Source organism: Peromyscus californicus, unplaced genomic scaffold (assembly GCF_007827085.1).
Source record: "Peromyscus californicus insignis strain IS unplaced genomic scaffold, ASM782708v3 Scaffold_16__1_contigs__length_79575227, whole genome shotgun sequence".
Lineage (NCBI taxonomy): Eukaryota > Metazoa > Chordata > Mammalia > Rodentia > Cricetidae > Peromyscus > Peromyscus californicus.
This window is the reverse complement of record NW_026294458.1, coordinates 40,387,899-40,401,053: the sequence shown is the minus strand read 5'-3', so window position 1 is coordinate 40,401,053 and position 13,155 is coordinate 40,387,899. Positions and strand designations below refer to the sequence as shown.

The following is a 13,155-nucleotide window of genomic DNA, read 5'->3' as shown; positions in this document are numbered from 1 at the left end:
GTCGTGATGCCACCACCTTGAGTTTGGCCATCTGACATCCCTTTCTGATGTATTCATCGATAAATTGGACTCCTTAGATCAGAGTTCAGCCAGCTTTTTCTGTTAATGACTCCATATTAAATGCCTTAGATTTTGCAGCTCACACAGCTTCTGCCACCCCTCCCTCCCTCTCCTGTCTTCCCTCCCCCCTCTCTCTTTGTCTCTCTCTCTCTCTCTGTCTCTCTCTCCAGCAAGCAGCCATATGTACACACATGAATGGCAGTGGCTATGTCCCAGAAGAACTTTATGTTTAAGAAGGGGGTCTAGTTGGGAGGAACTCAGTTGGTAAAGTCCTTACCACATAAACGTGAGGACCTGAGTTTGGATGGTTAGCATCCACATAAAAGTCAGATGTAGCAGCACACATCTTTAACCCCAGAACTGGCAAGACAGAGACAGATGACTCCCTGGAGCTCATTGGTCAGCCAGTCTAGCAGAATCAATGAGTTATAGTTTCAGTAAGAGACTCTGCCTCAAACAATACTGTAGTGAAATAACTGAGAAAGATACACAATGTCAGCCTCTGGTGCATATACACACAGGCACATGCATACATCCATGACCATCTACACACACACACACACACACACACACACACACACACACACACTCACACACACACACACACACACACACACACACACACACACACACACACACTCAACTCAACCATGCCATGTTTTGCCTATCTCTGCTTTAGATGATGTTATGAAATAATAGTCAGGGAACCTATAAATAAGTCAATGTGAAAGAACAGTTCCTCTGCCCCTTAGCATTGTTTATTCTAGTTGGATAGGAGTTACTTGTATGTATGACCTAGGGCCAACTTGGAAGTAGATAGTAAGAATAAATACATTTGGCAGGGGCTATAAAAACACGTGGGCCGCAGTCTCCTGTAGATGCGATGAGAGAAATGTCAATTTCTAGTTGAGATCCCATAGTTTCTGATCATAAAACATGAGTCCTAAATCAAATGAGGGCAGTTTTAGTGTGGTCATTTGACGTTTAACTAGATGTCTGAAGTATTTCTATAATGCGAAAATTACAGTGTTGTGCTGTAGAATTCAAACATTTTCCTCAACTGTTCTTCACCAACCCTTTTGTCTACTCAAATCTAAGAAACAAAAGAATTTTTTGGCTGATTCTGCCCCCAATCCACAAATGTCCATGTCTTAGAAAGAGCGTAAAGAATTCAGTATCGTGGGAGTCCGTTCATGGTTAGCTCATGGTGGAATGGAAGCCTTTGGAACAGATCATTTGCATCAGTTTATTAAGCTTCTGCTGTGAAGAAACACTCTCCTAGTTCTTACAGACATGGAAACATGACTGAAACACACGGGAGAGAGAAGGGTTTTCTCTTCCTGCCACGGATTTCCATGATCTGTGGTTTACTAGCTTTGAGTCAATAAGAGAAAAAAAGCAGAAATACCTAAGCTAACTATTAAATTACTTGTGAATACTCTTACAAGGAAACACAAGAAAAATGCCCATTTAGGTTTTATTTGAATTGGTGGAGGGCAGTTCTTGTGCTTATATTTTGGATTGTTTTTTCTGGTACATTGTAGAAAAGAAAGTGCTATAAAAGTGTGTCCCTAAAAGTGGTCAATAGAATATAGCTTTGAAAGAAACCCAGAATAATATATGATTGATTTGCTTTTTGTCACAAACTGGGTGTGGCCTGCAGAAGTGAATTTTCCAAGGACTACTGCTTTTCCTTTTGAAGTGCCAAAAGTTATTTTTGTTTGTTTTGATAACCACTCTGGTGAAAATGTTTTTAAGTTAATCTGCACTTCCCTGTATAATTAATGGTCAGTTGTTATTCCATTTGTTTGAATCATTAAATGATTTCAAACAATGTTTGAATCATTAAATGATTTTTGTATTTTTTTCATAAATATACTTTTCTATTTTGTTTTTTCCTTCCTCTATCAGTCCTTCGTCTATTCCTCTCTCTTACCCAGTTTCAAGTTTTAACTACTAAGCTGCCATGTGCTGGAAACGGAGAGATCAGATGAGCACTGGGTTCTAGGCATAGAGTCCTGTTCTGGGTGCCCATGTTTGAAGGGAGCTGTCTGATGGACAGTAGGCTTTGCCTCCTTTTGTCTCCATTGAACTTATATGAAAACTGTGTTTCAGAAAGGTGGCCATTGATCTACTTCCTGCCACGTGAACCATTTTGCTTTTGATTGGAGTTCTCAAAGAACTAAATGAACTCTTAATCATCTTTTTCTAATAGCACTTAATTAGTATCTTCATGGAGGTTGAGCCTATTCTGCCGTTGGGAGGGCTTATCTTACTGAACCTCTGAGGTGCGAGTGTCAGTTTTCATATTTTATAGATGGAGAGACTTAAGGTCAGAGAGCAAAGTGCATGCCCCAGTCACAGAGCTAACAAGGAACTGAGCTAGATTTGGAGCTCAAGCAACCTAACTACACAGCCCAGACAGGTCTCCTGTTACCCCATGCTGCCAGCATGATGGGAAAGCAGATTTACGTTAGACACACTTAGGTCCAATGACTCGTATAATAATCCATTCTGTCTGTGAGATAGCTATCATAATTGTTCTGATTTTACACACAGGCAAATGATATCAGTCACATAAGAATGATCACACGTCCGTTAATGGTAAAATCAGAGAAAGAATTGGCTGGCTCTTAGCTTTCCTAAGCCTCCATTTCTTCATCATAAGATAAAGACAGTAATAGGATTAGTATAAAAGACAAAATTAAATAATCCTTGTAACATAGCACTGTGCTCGGCCTATAATGAACCCTCAGTAAATGCTCGCTATGGTTTCCTCCACCTCGAACAATAAAGTTGCTCTAAGTAGAAGTATCCGGTTGGTACCCTACCATCCATTTGACTCTTAAAAAGATTTTGCTATACCAATGCTAAACAAAAGGATATCTTCTCTCACTTGAAACAACTAGATCAAGTGCCGGGTGATTTGTCCTTCATCACCCAGGTGATTCCATAAGTGGTTTTGAGCCCCCTTCAACTCTGTGACTGTGCTGTTCTTGCTGTGGAGTTTTGTTTTTCCTGTTCGGAAACGTGAAGGCAGAGTTTGGTCCTCTCTACAGTAATGAAGTGGTGTGCTCACACAGGATGGAGCAAAGCCCACTTGCAAAGCTCAGTGAAAACTGATCTTCAGAGTTGTCAATGACAAGGATACAAACAGTGAAGCCTTTGGAGTGTTTGTGTCTTGTGAATAGATAAGACACCCACAAAGGCTCTAAATAATAGGAGCAAAGCAAGACAATTGATTTTTGTTACAAGGGCACATTGGAGAAAATATTTGTCTTGTGCTTCCTGCCAAGGGACCAAAGACTGCAAATAATTATTAAACCGGAGTATAGTGGCATGAGTTGACTCAAGAAGGCAGCTGCACAGAATGAATCCCAGCCATGCTTGAGTGAGAAGGTAACAGCTACCGCCAGCTTTACTGCTCACAAAAGACAGGAAGGTTTTACTTAGATTGGTCGCCACACAGAGCTGTTAGCCCTGTGTGTCTTGTGCACTGGTGATCGTGAGATTACATGCCAAAGCATTGGTGGTCAGGATCCTGTGGTCCCCTGTGTGGAACTGCTAAGTTTCACATAGGACACAGTGTACACTTCCCCATCATTTTGTGCCAGAGAGTAGTAGTAGCATCTCCAATGGGCTGTCTCTGTTCTCAGAGATGACAGGTAAATACCCTTCTGCAGCCCCCCCTCCAGAAAACATCCCGCTCTTCCCTGATTAAATACATCTTATATAGATCTCCAACATAGCACTTACTACCTTGTGTTATGTTCCTAAGTGAATCTTGGAATCCTTGGCTAGTGCTAAGAGGTACCAGGCACACCAGTGTTGCTCAGCAGATGTTTGTTGACTAAATGACTAGCTTCCTTGCTGCTTAGTGGTTTGACTGACTTAAAAAACATGACTACCGCCGGGCAGTGGTGGCGCATGCCTTTAATCCCAGCACTCAGGAGGCAGAGCCAGGCAGATCTCTGTGAGTCTGAGACCAGCCTGGGCTACAGAGGAGTTCCAGGAAAGGCGCAAAGCTACACAGAGAAACCCTGTCTCAAAAAACCAAAAAAAAAGAAGATGACTACCATATGGTCCAGATATACCACCCATTAGTGTATATCCAAAAGACTATTAAGTCAACCAACAATATAAATACTTATATATCCATATTTACTAAGGCACTATTCATAATAGACTAGTTCCAGAATCAGCCTTTGATGTCTGTTAGCAGATGAATAGATAATGTGAATATAAGCACAATGGACTTTTACACAACCATAAAGAAAATGAATTAGGTCATTTGCAGAAAAATGAGCAAAACTGGGGATTATCATGTTAAGTGAAATAAGCCAGATGCAGAAAAACAGTGTGGAATATGGGGTGTCATAGAAACCAACTTCTATTGGTTTTCTGGTCTGCCCCTCTGTTTAACTGTGGGGACCATGGACATGTCCTCTGGATCTCACCTCAGGAAGTACATCCTCATGGCTGTACTTTTTCCTACTGCTGACTGTTTTAGCATCATATTGTGTTCACTTGCTTCTAACATGTACAAAAATCTGCATTCACATAGTCCTAATTGATTATGTTCATCTCCTAAGTTGTGGGTCCTTACTTATAGTCCAGCTTCGTCCTTACTGTGTGGTTTCATCATTTCTTTTTTTTTTTTTTTTTGGTTTTTCGAGACAGGGTTTCTCTGTGTAGCTTTGCGCCTTTCCAGGAACTCACTTGGTAGTCCAGGCTGGCCTCGAACTCACAGAGATCCGCCTGTCTCTGCCTCCCGAGTGCTGGGATTAAAGGCGTGCGCCACCACCGCCCGGCTGGTTTCATCATTTCTAAATCTAGGAACTTCTTCATAGTTACCCTATTCTGTGCAGACTGAGGTGGAGTTCAGTAATGGTATTTTGTCCCTACCTGACCAGGCTATGAAGCCCAGTGACCTTTTGTACTGCTTCTTCTTCCCTTTGACACATTTCCTTCTGTGAGAATAAAAATACTCTTCTTTCTGTTTGTAAACTTCCTTTTTGTTTAGTTCACAACAAAACTATACAGCAGAGGAATAACTTGAAAACATTGATCAGACCTTCTGATTCAGTGGAGAAGTTTTTATACGAGCAAGGGGTCAACTGGTGAAAAGGTTAAAAAACTAGTAAAAATAGTGAATGAAGCACATGAGTTACGTGCAAGGCAGCCCCTGCTAGGGGTTATGTTCCACACCCAAACACTAGCAGACGGCAGCTAGTGGAAGAACAGACAACTAAACCAACACACACACACACACACACACACACACACACACACACACACACACACGATAGGTATATATCATATGTATGATCTTTATTATTTCTTTATGGTTTTACCATCAGAACATGTTTAAGGAACAAGACATGCTTTTCATCACTTCCTCAATGCCATACATAATTGGGCCTCCTGCCTCCTGGGCCTCCTATGAACCTGCATAAAGTCAGCCCTCAAACTAGAAGCTAAGCACCATCCATAGGCAGTGTGCTTGCCACTCTCTCTCTTCCCAAACTCTCTTGACTGCCCTCGTAATCTTGTTTGTACTCTATGTGTATGGATTTTTCTTTTCTCTGTTACTTTTTGTTAAAAAGTAGAGTGGAAGTTTAGTTTGAATTCAGGAAAATAAATAATAAGAGAAGAGGGGAATATCCAGCCCTCTGGTGTCAATTTCTACTGCTCTATTCTGGGCTGATGCATGAAGATAGATAACTAAGTCTTAAACCTGAAGAATCCACTCAATAGGTGATGTGTTACTGAAGCCCGGCAGGCACTATCCTTACACACACTCAGTCCTCCCTTTTGGGAACCCGCAGGGTGGCTAGCCACTAAGAACTATACCATGTTATATGTGTCACAGAAGGGTAGGAAGGTTCCAGAGGGGATGGCCTACAACTCATAGTATTTTTAAACAGATTTCTATGAAGTCGGGTGTGAATGCTGGCATTCCTGCAAGGGAAGAAGAGTTGGGGCTACTGTGTGTAGTGTGAGGCATAGAGGCACGAGCCAGCTGGCCTACTGGCCTACTGAAAGAATTAGAGTGTATCATGGAGCTAGCTAGCTAAGTCAAGTGGCTGTGGGAAGGTGTGCAGTATGGAGGGGAAAGGTGGAGGAGGGACCGTGACAGACAACAGACAACCTGGAAACAAAGCCAGGCTGAGACTTGGGGTGGAGCTTTGATGTTATGCTTAGGCAATGGGAGCTAGTGTATTTGTAAGTAAGTTATCTATATAACAAGAAAGTGTACGTTCTCGTTAGTGCTTTCTGTGAGTGAAACCAGCCAGTTGGGGCTAGAGAGAGAACTGGTCAGGTAAAGCAGAAGTGTTGCATGAGGGCCCGGGTGTGGATCCCAGCACCCACATAAAAGAGTGGGCCTTAGGGTCTGGAGAGGTGGTTCAGTGACTGAGATCACTTGCTGCCCTTTCGAGGACTAGGGTTGAGTTCCCAGCACCTATGTTAGGTGGCTCACAGTTAACTGGAACTCCAGCTCCAGGGGATCTAGTGCCTTTTTCTAGACTCAAGCACACACACACACACACACGCACGCACGCACGCACGCACGCACTCATACTAAAAGGAGGGTACTTGATTTCATGGTGCCTGTAATTCTAGCTCTTAAGGGGCAGAGACAAGCTTCCTGGTCACCAGCCTAGTTCCAGGTTCAGTGCAAGATCCTGTCTTAAGGGACTAAAATAGAGAATAGAGTGGTAGACCAGAAAACGTGATGTCTGGTCTCTGCATGTGAGTACCCAGGTACATGCATGCTCAGACACATGCATACTCACACAGAACACACATATTTCACACGCAGACACACATTTGCACAAAATAGACTAGCTGATTGTCATGCCATGATAAATATGTATTTTATATCTTTTTTTTTTCAAAACAGGGTTTCTCTGTGTATCCCTGCCAGTCCTGGAACTCACTCTGTAGACAAGGTGGCCTTGGATTCAGAGATCCACATGCTTCTGCCTCCTATCCTAAATGCTGGGATTAAAGGCGTGCACCACCACACCCAACTTGTTCTGTACATTTTAATCAGGTAATTTACTGAAATAGGTTAAAAATCTAACAGAAGTATGTAGGATATTTGTAACTTTTAAGGAATATTGTTGTATAAATGTTCAAATAGTTTCTATGCCCCCTTTAAAAATTTTAAATACACTGTGAAGAGGAATTGAGTCATTTCATTTTTATCTAGGTTCAATTCATTTTATTGGTTTTATCATGAATTTAATAATCTCTAAATCAAAATGTTGTAACCACTTAGAGAAGGAGAAATATTAGCCACAACAAAGACATACTCTATCTAACACATATCTAACACATAAAGCAAGAACCACCTCCTTATCACATTAGCACCCGAGGTTTCTGGAAGGACTGTGTAGAGAACAATTAAAGGAAATTACCCATGTAATATTAAAAAAACAAAACAAAACAAACAAACAAAAAAACCCTACCCAACAAGGAGTCTGTGATTGTGGTCTTCTGACTTAGCCCCCAAGCACATTCAGTATGGCAAAAGTAAGAGGAGAACCTCTCATAGGGATAGAGGAGGTAACTGTGGGCTACAGTCAGCATTTAGGCATCCGGACTGGCCTGCCCCTAGGGTCCTGTCAGAGGATATACCTCAGCTGCAGCCACTAAGAGCACCCCCTGTGCACATACACTACCTCATAAAAGGCAGGCTTTGTACACCTCCCATCTCTTTCTCTTTCTCTTCCTCCGCTCTTGTCCCCAGGAACCGCTCTCTGTCCCTGTCTCTGCCCCTTCACGCCCCTCCCCTCAATAGACCTCCCATGTGGGCCCTGTTGTATGGTGTGACGCCTTCCTGCCATTTTTAAAATACAGCAGCTACCTCTGTCACACAGGAAGAAACAGATGTGAGTATGCCTAGTTATTTCTTTGGTCTCTCCTCCTTTCCTCACTTCCTCCTTCCTTCGTAACTGTCTACAGTGTGTGTAGTATAGTAGAATATATATTGTGTGATGCAGTAGTTACTAGGCTCCATCCTTACCCAGGTTAAGTTCATTTTCAGCATTGAAAAAAAAAAAGTAACTCAACTTGCAGGATGCCAAAAAGCAGTCTGGGGGTTTTTGTTTTGTTTTGTTTTGTTTTGCTTTGTTTTGTTTCCTCCAATCTTCAAGCAAAATCAAAAACGATTTCTTTCTGTCCAGCTAATCTGCTTACACACCTGGCTTTAATTATTCTCCTCTTGACAACTGGTGTGAGGTAGATGTCTGAGGATTTCCATTTTACAGAAGGGCAAACTAAGGTCCCAAGAAATCAAGTGGCGTGAATTAAATGTTATCTAAATACTACAACTTTCAACCCAACGGTTTTCCACAACTGCTCCTCAGCTTGAGAGGCCAAAGGAGAAGTCCCAGATTTTAACGCTTGAGGAAGCAATATTCCTGAACAGGATTAGGAGAGTCCCTGGGGCTGCCCCAGGTTGCAGTGTGAAGTGGAAGCATGTCCTCCCTCCCTGCTCACTCCCAGACCTTGCAAATCCTCAAAGCACTGTCTGCCCCCTTCTGCTCCCCTCCCCGCCCCTCCATCTGGCTTGCTTCCTTAATGGTCAGCTTGCCCTCTCCATAAGGAGTCAGCAGAGTTCTGGGACAGAAGGAGGATCACTTTCACTACAGGGCTATTGTTCATGCTTCCTTTTGGATGATGTTGGAGTTTCTGTTATTCCTCTTATGTTTACTTTCTGCCTGAATCTACGCCAGTTCATGTGCCCTTGGCTCTAAACCACAGTTTATATATTTTCATGTTGTTAATATTTTTAATTGGTGTTTTTAAAGTAAATGTACTCTGTGTTTGGCAGGCCAACAAAGTGGAGTAAAGAAAGAGTCGGTTTGGAAAAGTCACCATATAAGGTGAAAAGTCCCTTTTTGTGTGGGTGCATGGATGCATGTGTACAGACTGCAGGTTTTATCGGGCATGATATTCATTAATATTTACTATAACAGTTTACAGTGTAGCCCCTTGAGCCCCTCTGGATTGTGCACAGCCTCCATGACGTAACTGTGGAAAATTCAATAAATCTAAAGTTGAAACTACTTCTAATGGGAAGTTTCTTTATAGTTGTAAAGTTAAATTGCCTCCTCCAGGATGAGAGAGGTGGTTTGACCAAAGCCCCAGCTGACCTTAATATGCTTTGCGGGGCGATGCTGTCCGCTGCACTGAAAAATTGGGTTATATGTGGGATGACTATTCTTTTTGCTGTGTTTTATTCAATATTCTCTGTGTGTTCCTTGCTAATACTCAGTGAGGTGGCAGGCCTATATATGTATTAAACTGTAACCCTTGATATTCTTTTTAATGTATCCAGAATTACTGTTTTCCTACATGAATGAGCAATTGCATGAAAATAATGTAGATTTAATTTGTCATATAATGTAAACAATGCAAAAAACCTAGATATCACACAGTTCATTTTTGTCGGCCACTCTGTAAATCCCTTCAGTGACTTGGAGCTGAATACCAGCCAAAAAAATCTCATGCTCTACATTTTAGGAAGTTGTTTGTCATATTATTTTGAAAGAAACTCCCCGAATCTATACACTTGGCTGTAGTGGTTCTTTTTGAAGCTACATAGAATAAAATACTCTTTCTCTTCCATGGTATTTGTTGGTATTTAAAGATAATGACGTTATCTTACCTTGCCTCTTTACTGGGGAAAATCTATTTTCTTATGACAGTTGATTTACATTCCTGGTTTGTGTGTGTTAGATGAAGCTAGACACGAAGGACTGAGGACAAAGAGAGCCATGATCCTTGCTCTGGGGAGCTTTCTGTTTCATAATAGTAGAATGCTGAGGGACATAGTCGGGTCATTAGAATTAGCACAGGGGTTGAGAGTATAGAGGAACTGTTCCTAGGGGACATACCAGAAGGTAGATTGTGAAAGGTACTGTGAATGGCCCAAAGGATCTAGATGAATGAGAGCAGTGGATGCTGTGTTAGCAAGTCTGGAGATGAAAGATGCACGGTGAGTTTGGAGAAGCGAGGGTGGTGCAGTCTGGTAATGACACTGAATGGGAGTTTGAGAGGGGAGGGAAAGATGCAGAAGTGCTAGGACCTAAGGTCGAGCTGATGGGTGTGGAGATGAGGTCAGACAGGAGGAAGAGTAGAGAAGAATGGGATGTCCTGACCAGTTGGATATTCATTGTTCTCTTCATTACACAATAACTCTGGGCAACATAAAAGGCTCTTATATGAGGTCATGTAGGTTTGGAAATATTTTGAACACTGTGTTTTGTTATTAGAGCATAAATGTGTTCAGTCACGGGAGATAGGTATAGGGTCATTCATTAGCTTGGAGATTTCAGAGAAGGAAGAGAAAAAGATACTGCTAAACATTCTTATGACCATGGCAAGGTTTTGAGTGCCTTCTACACCCAAGACGGTGATGAGGAAGAGGAGGGAAAAAAATATCTATAACATGGAAGGCCTGGCCATATCATATGAAGAAATATAAGGCTCAAATTAACTCTGAATTAACTATTATTCTAAAATATAGAGATTTTAAATAACTTACCAGAGATTAGAAAGGTAAGTGCCAAATAGAATTGGAATACAGGCCCTAAAAACAAATATGGAAAGGTTGGGATTCAAACAAAGAGGATACAGTATTCCTAATTAATGGCTTCTAGAGACGTGACTCTTTCTTGCTGCTTATGTTCCCAGTTACGTACAGGTGGAGGCCTGTCCAGCATAGACACAGCAAATATCCATGTATACACCAGTGCAGGTACATAGAGACCATCACCCCCTTGGCAGCTTTCAGCATCTGACCTGGGTTTTCACAACACTTAGGGCTGCCTGCTGTCTCCCTTGCTTTTTCTGGTCCCTGCCATGTCAGAGAGGGTTTATCATGCAAACACCTGTTCAAGTGTGAGCAAGAACAGAGACTGGGAAGTGAGTGAGGCATTTAAATTCCATTTCATAGGAAACTTGAAGCATTCGCCCCTGCCTTTGTCAGTGGCTTCTGAATATGTATCAGTTAATGGCGTGATTACAATCATTCATGAAGCAAACATTCAGTAGGCTCCATCAGTGGTCAGTCCTAAGTAGTATTCAGTGTGAAACTGATTCATAAATTCACGTAACTGTAATAATTTTCAGGCTCATATTTAGATATTTGAACATGGTATATATTCCATTTATTGTGATTAGATAAAAGCAAGTTACAGACTATTTCTATAATGCACCTTACACTGCACATGCATGTGTTTCAAAGGTATTATATGCAATCATTCTCAATTCTTCCAAACCTATTGCAATTTAATTGTATTATTTTTATTTATTAACATTTATCTTCTTTGCCTAGAGTGGTAATGTGCCCTTTAATTTCAGCACTTAGGAGGCAGAGGCAGGAGGATCTCTGTGCATTCAGAACCAGCCTGGACTATATAGTGAGTTTAAAGGCCAGCCAGAGCTTTGAAATAAGACCCTGTCAATAATAATAATAATAATAATAATATAACAATATTTATCTCCATTCATGATCTTATACCTAACTGGCCTCCAGGAACCTTTGGAATATAGACAGTGTCTGTGTCTACTCCTGTTCTTTCCACACTGCAATCCCAGTGGTATTCTTTGGTACTCAGAGATACAGGAATTCAAGATAAATCGGCCCTTCAAGAAGGTCACACCAATATGCTTCAGCCCAGCTCTTCCTAGTTCTCTTGCACAGTAACATGCTGACACAGCTTACTGAGTCAGTTTCTCATGCCGATCTGCTGTGTGTGTCAGGCGGTTTTGAGCTGGTGTTTCACAACCTGTGCTTCCCAGCATGGTTCACAGAGTGGTTGGTGATGCTTCTTAGAACAATAGGATAAAGAGAGACTCTGGAAGGCCAGCTCCTTTCAAAGCAAGACTCCTAGGGATAGTGGTGGGCACAGGCCCAGCCAGGTTGCCCAGGATCTTATCTGCACACATGTGTCTACTGGAAAACGCTTTCCTAAGTTATTTTATGTCAATTGGACATCAGCTCATATAATGCACAGACACAGTAACTCCCCAGGCCTTCAGAGAAGGTGTCTAAAAACCACTATTCTTCAGTGTGTTTTCAGTGTACTTATTGAGGTATCAAGTGTATTTAGAAAATTCTCCTGTGTCTGTAAATCATGATAAATTACAAGTACATAAAATATGTTCTTAAATGACTGTATCTTGAGTAATTACCAGGAAAGATTGTATTACTCCAGAAGAATGTTTTGACCCCAGTGTCCCAACATGGCACGTAGGCCCCACTGGGCGATGAAAGGTTTCCCTTGAGTGAAACAGCAAACCTGAGAGGCAGGTCTTGTTCCTCAGTGACTAAGCAGTTCATGACCTCCTTTCTCTTCTTCTCTTGTTTATGAAGGGGTTTCACAGCTCCGTTTTCCAGTCCAGTGTGAAAGGTTAGACCATGCTTTGTCACGAGTGGCCACTGCTTGTGTCTCCCGCCCAGGGAGACGATGTGGCACACTGTGTCGTCCCTTCTTTGAAGGCAGCATTGTTTCTCCAGTCGGAACTGATTTTCCAGGTGTTTAGAAGCAACATAAACATTTAAGCTCTGATTTATTCTGGATATATTTCTGCATTTGTTTGTGTTTTAACAGAGGAGATGGTATTTGCAGAGATCTCTTTCATAATATCTCTTTAAACAAGTATAGGGAATATACATAATTTGTAGGTGAACAAATCCTCAGAGGAGTTCTTTCTGGATCCTGGAGTAGGTTGCAGGCTTCTGTGTAGACTGTAGGCTAGATTTGAAAGCCTGAAATGCTGGGAGTTGAAAAGTTCAACTCTAGGCAGATTGCCCAGAGTAAAGCAACCTCCTCGACCAGTGGCCTTTCCTGTCCGAACCTCCCCTCCACCTCTTCAACCCATTGATCTTAGAGGGTGAAGCACGAAGATGTCATTTAGCTGTGATAGCATCTTGAATCCAATTGTAGCTGACACTGCAGCCCCATTGGTTGATTCTAACAGAGAGTTTGGGATCCATAAACCCAGCCTGTCATACTTCGCTACTGAGACATCTTTCTGGTGGAGGGGCAGTACAAGTTCTGGAGACAGAGAAATGGG

At 41.9% G+C, this 13,155-nt stretch overlaps 1 protein-coding gene across 3 annotated transcripts in view; it reads left to right on the top strand.

The window, feature by feature from the left end:
• Positions 1-13,155, top strand: part of Cmss1 (cms1 ribosomal small subunit homolog) — a 315,958-nt gene that overhangs the window by 114,057 nt on the left and 188,746 nt on the right. The window contains exon 1 of one of the 3 annotated variants that reach the window (XM_052740923.1): positions 6,965-7,117. The exons of the other annotated variants lie outside the window; for them this stretch is intronic. The gene's annotated coding sequence lies outside the window, so the exon portion shown is untranslated. Of the gene's footprint in view, positions 1-6,964; positions 7,118-13,155 lie in introns of those variants that run through there. 3 annotated transcript variants of the gene reach the window in all.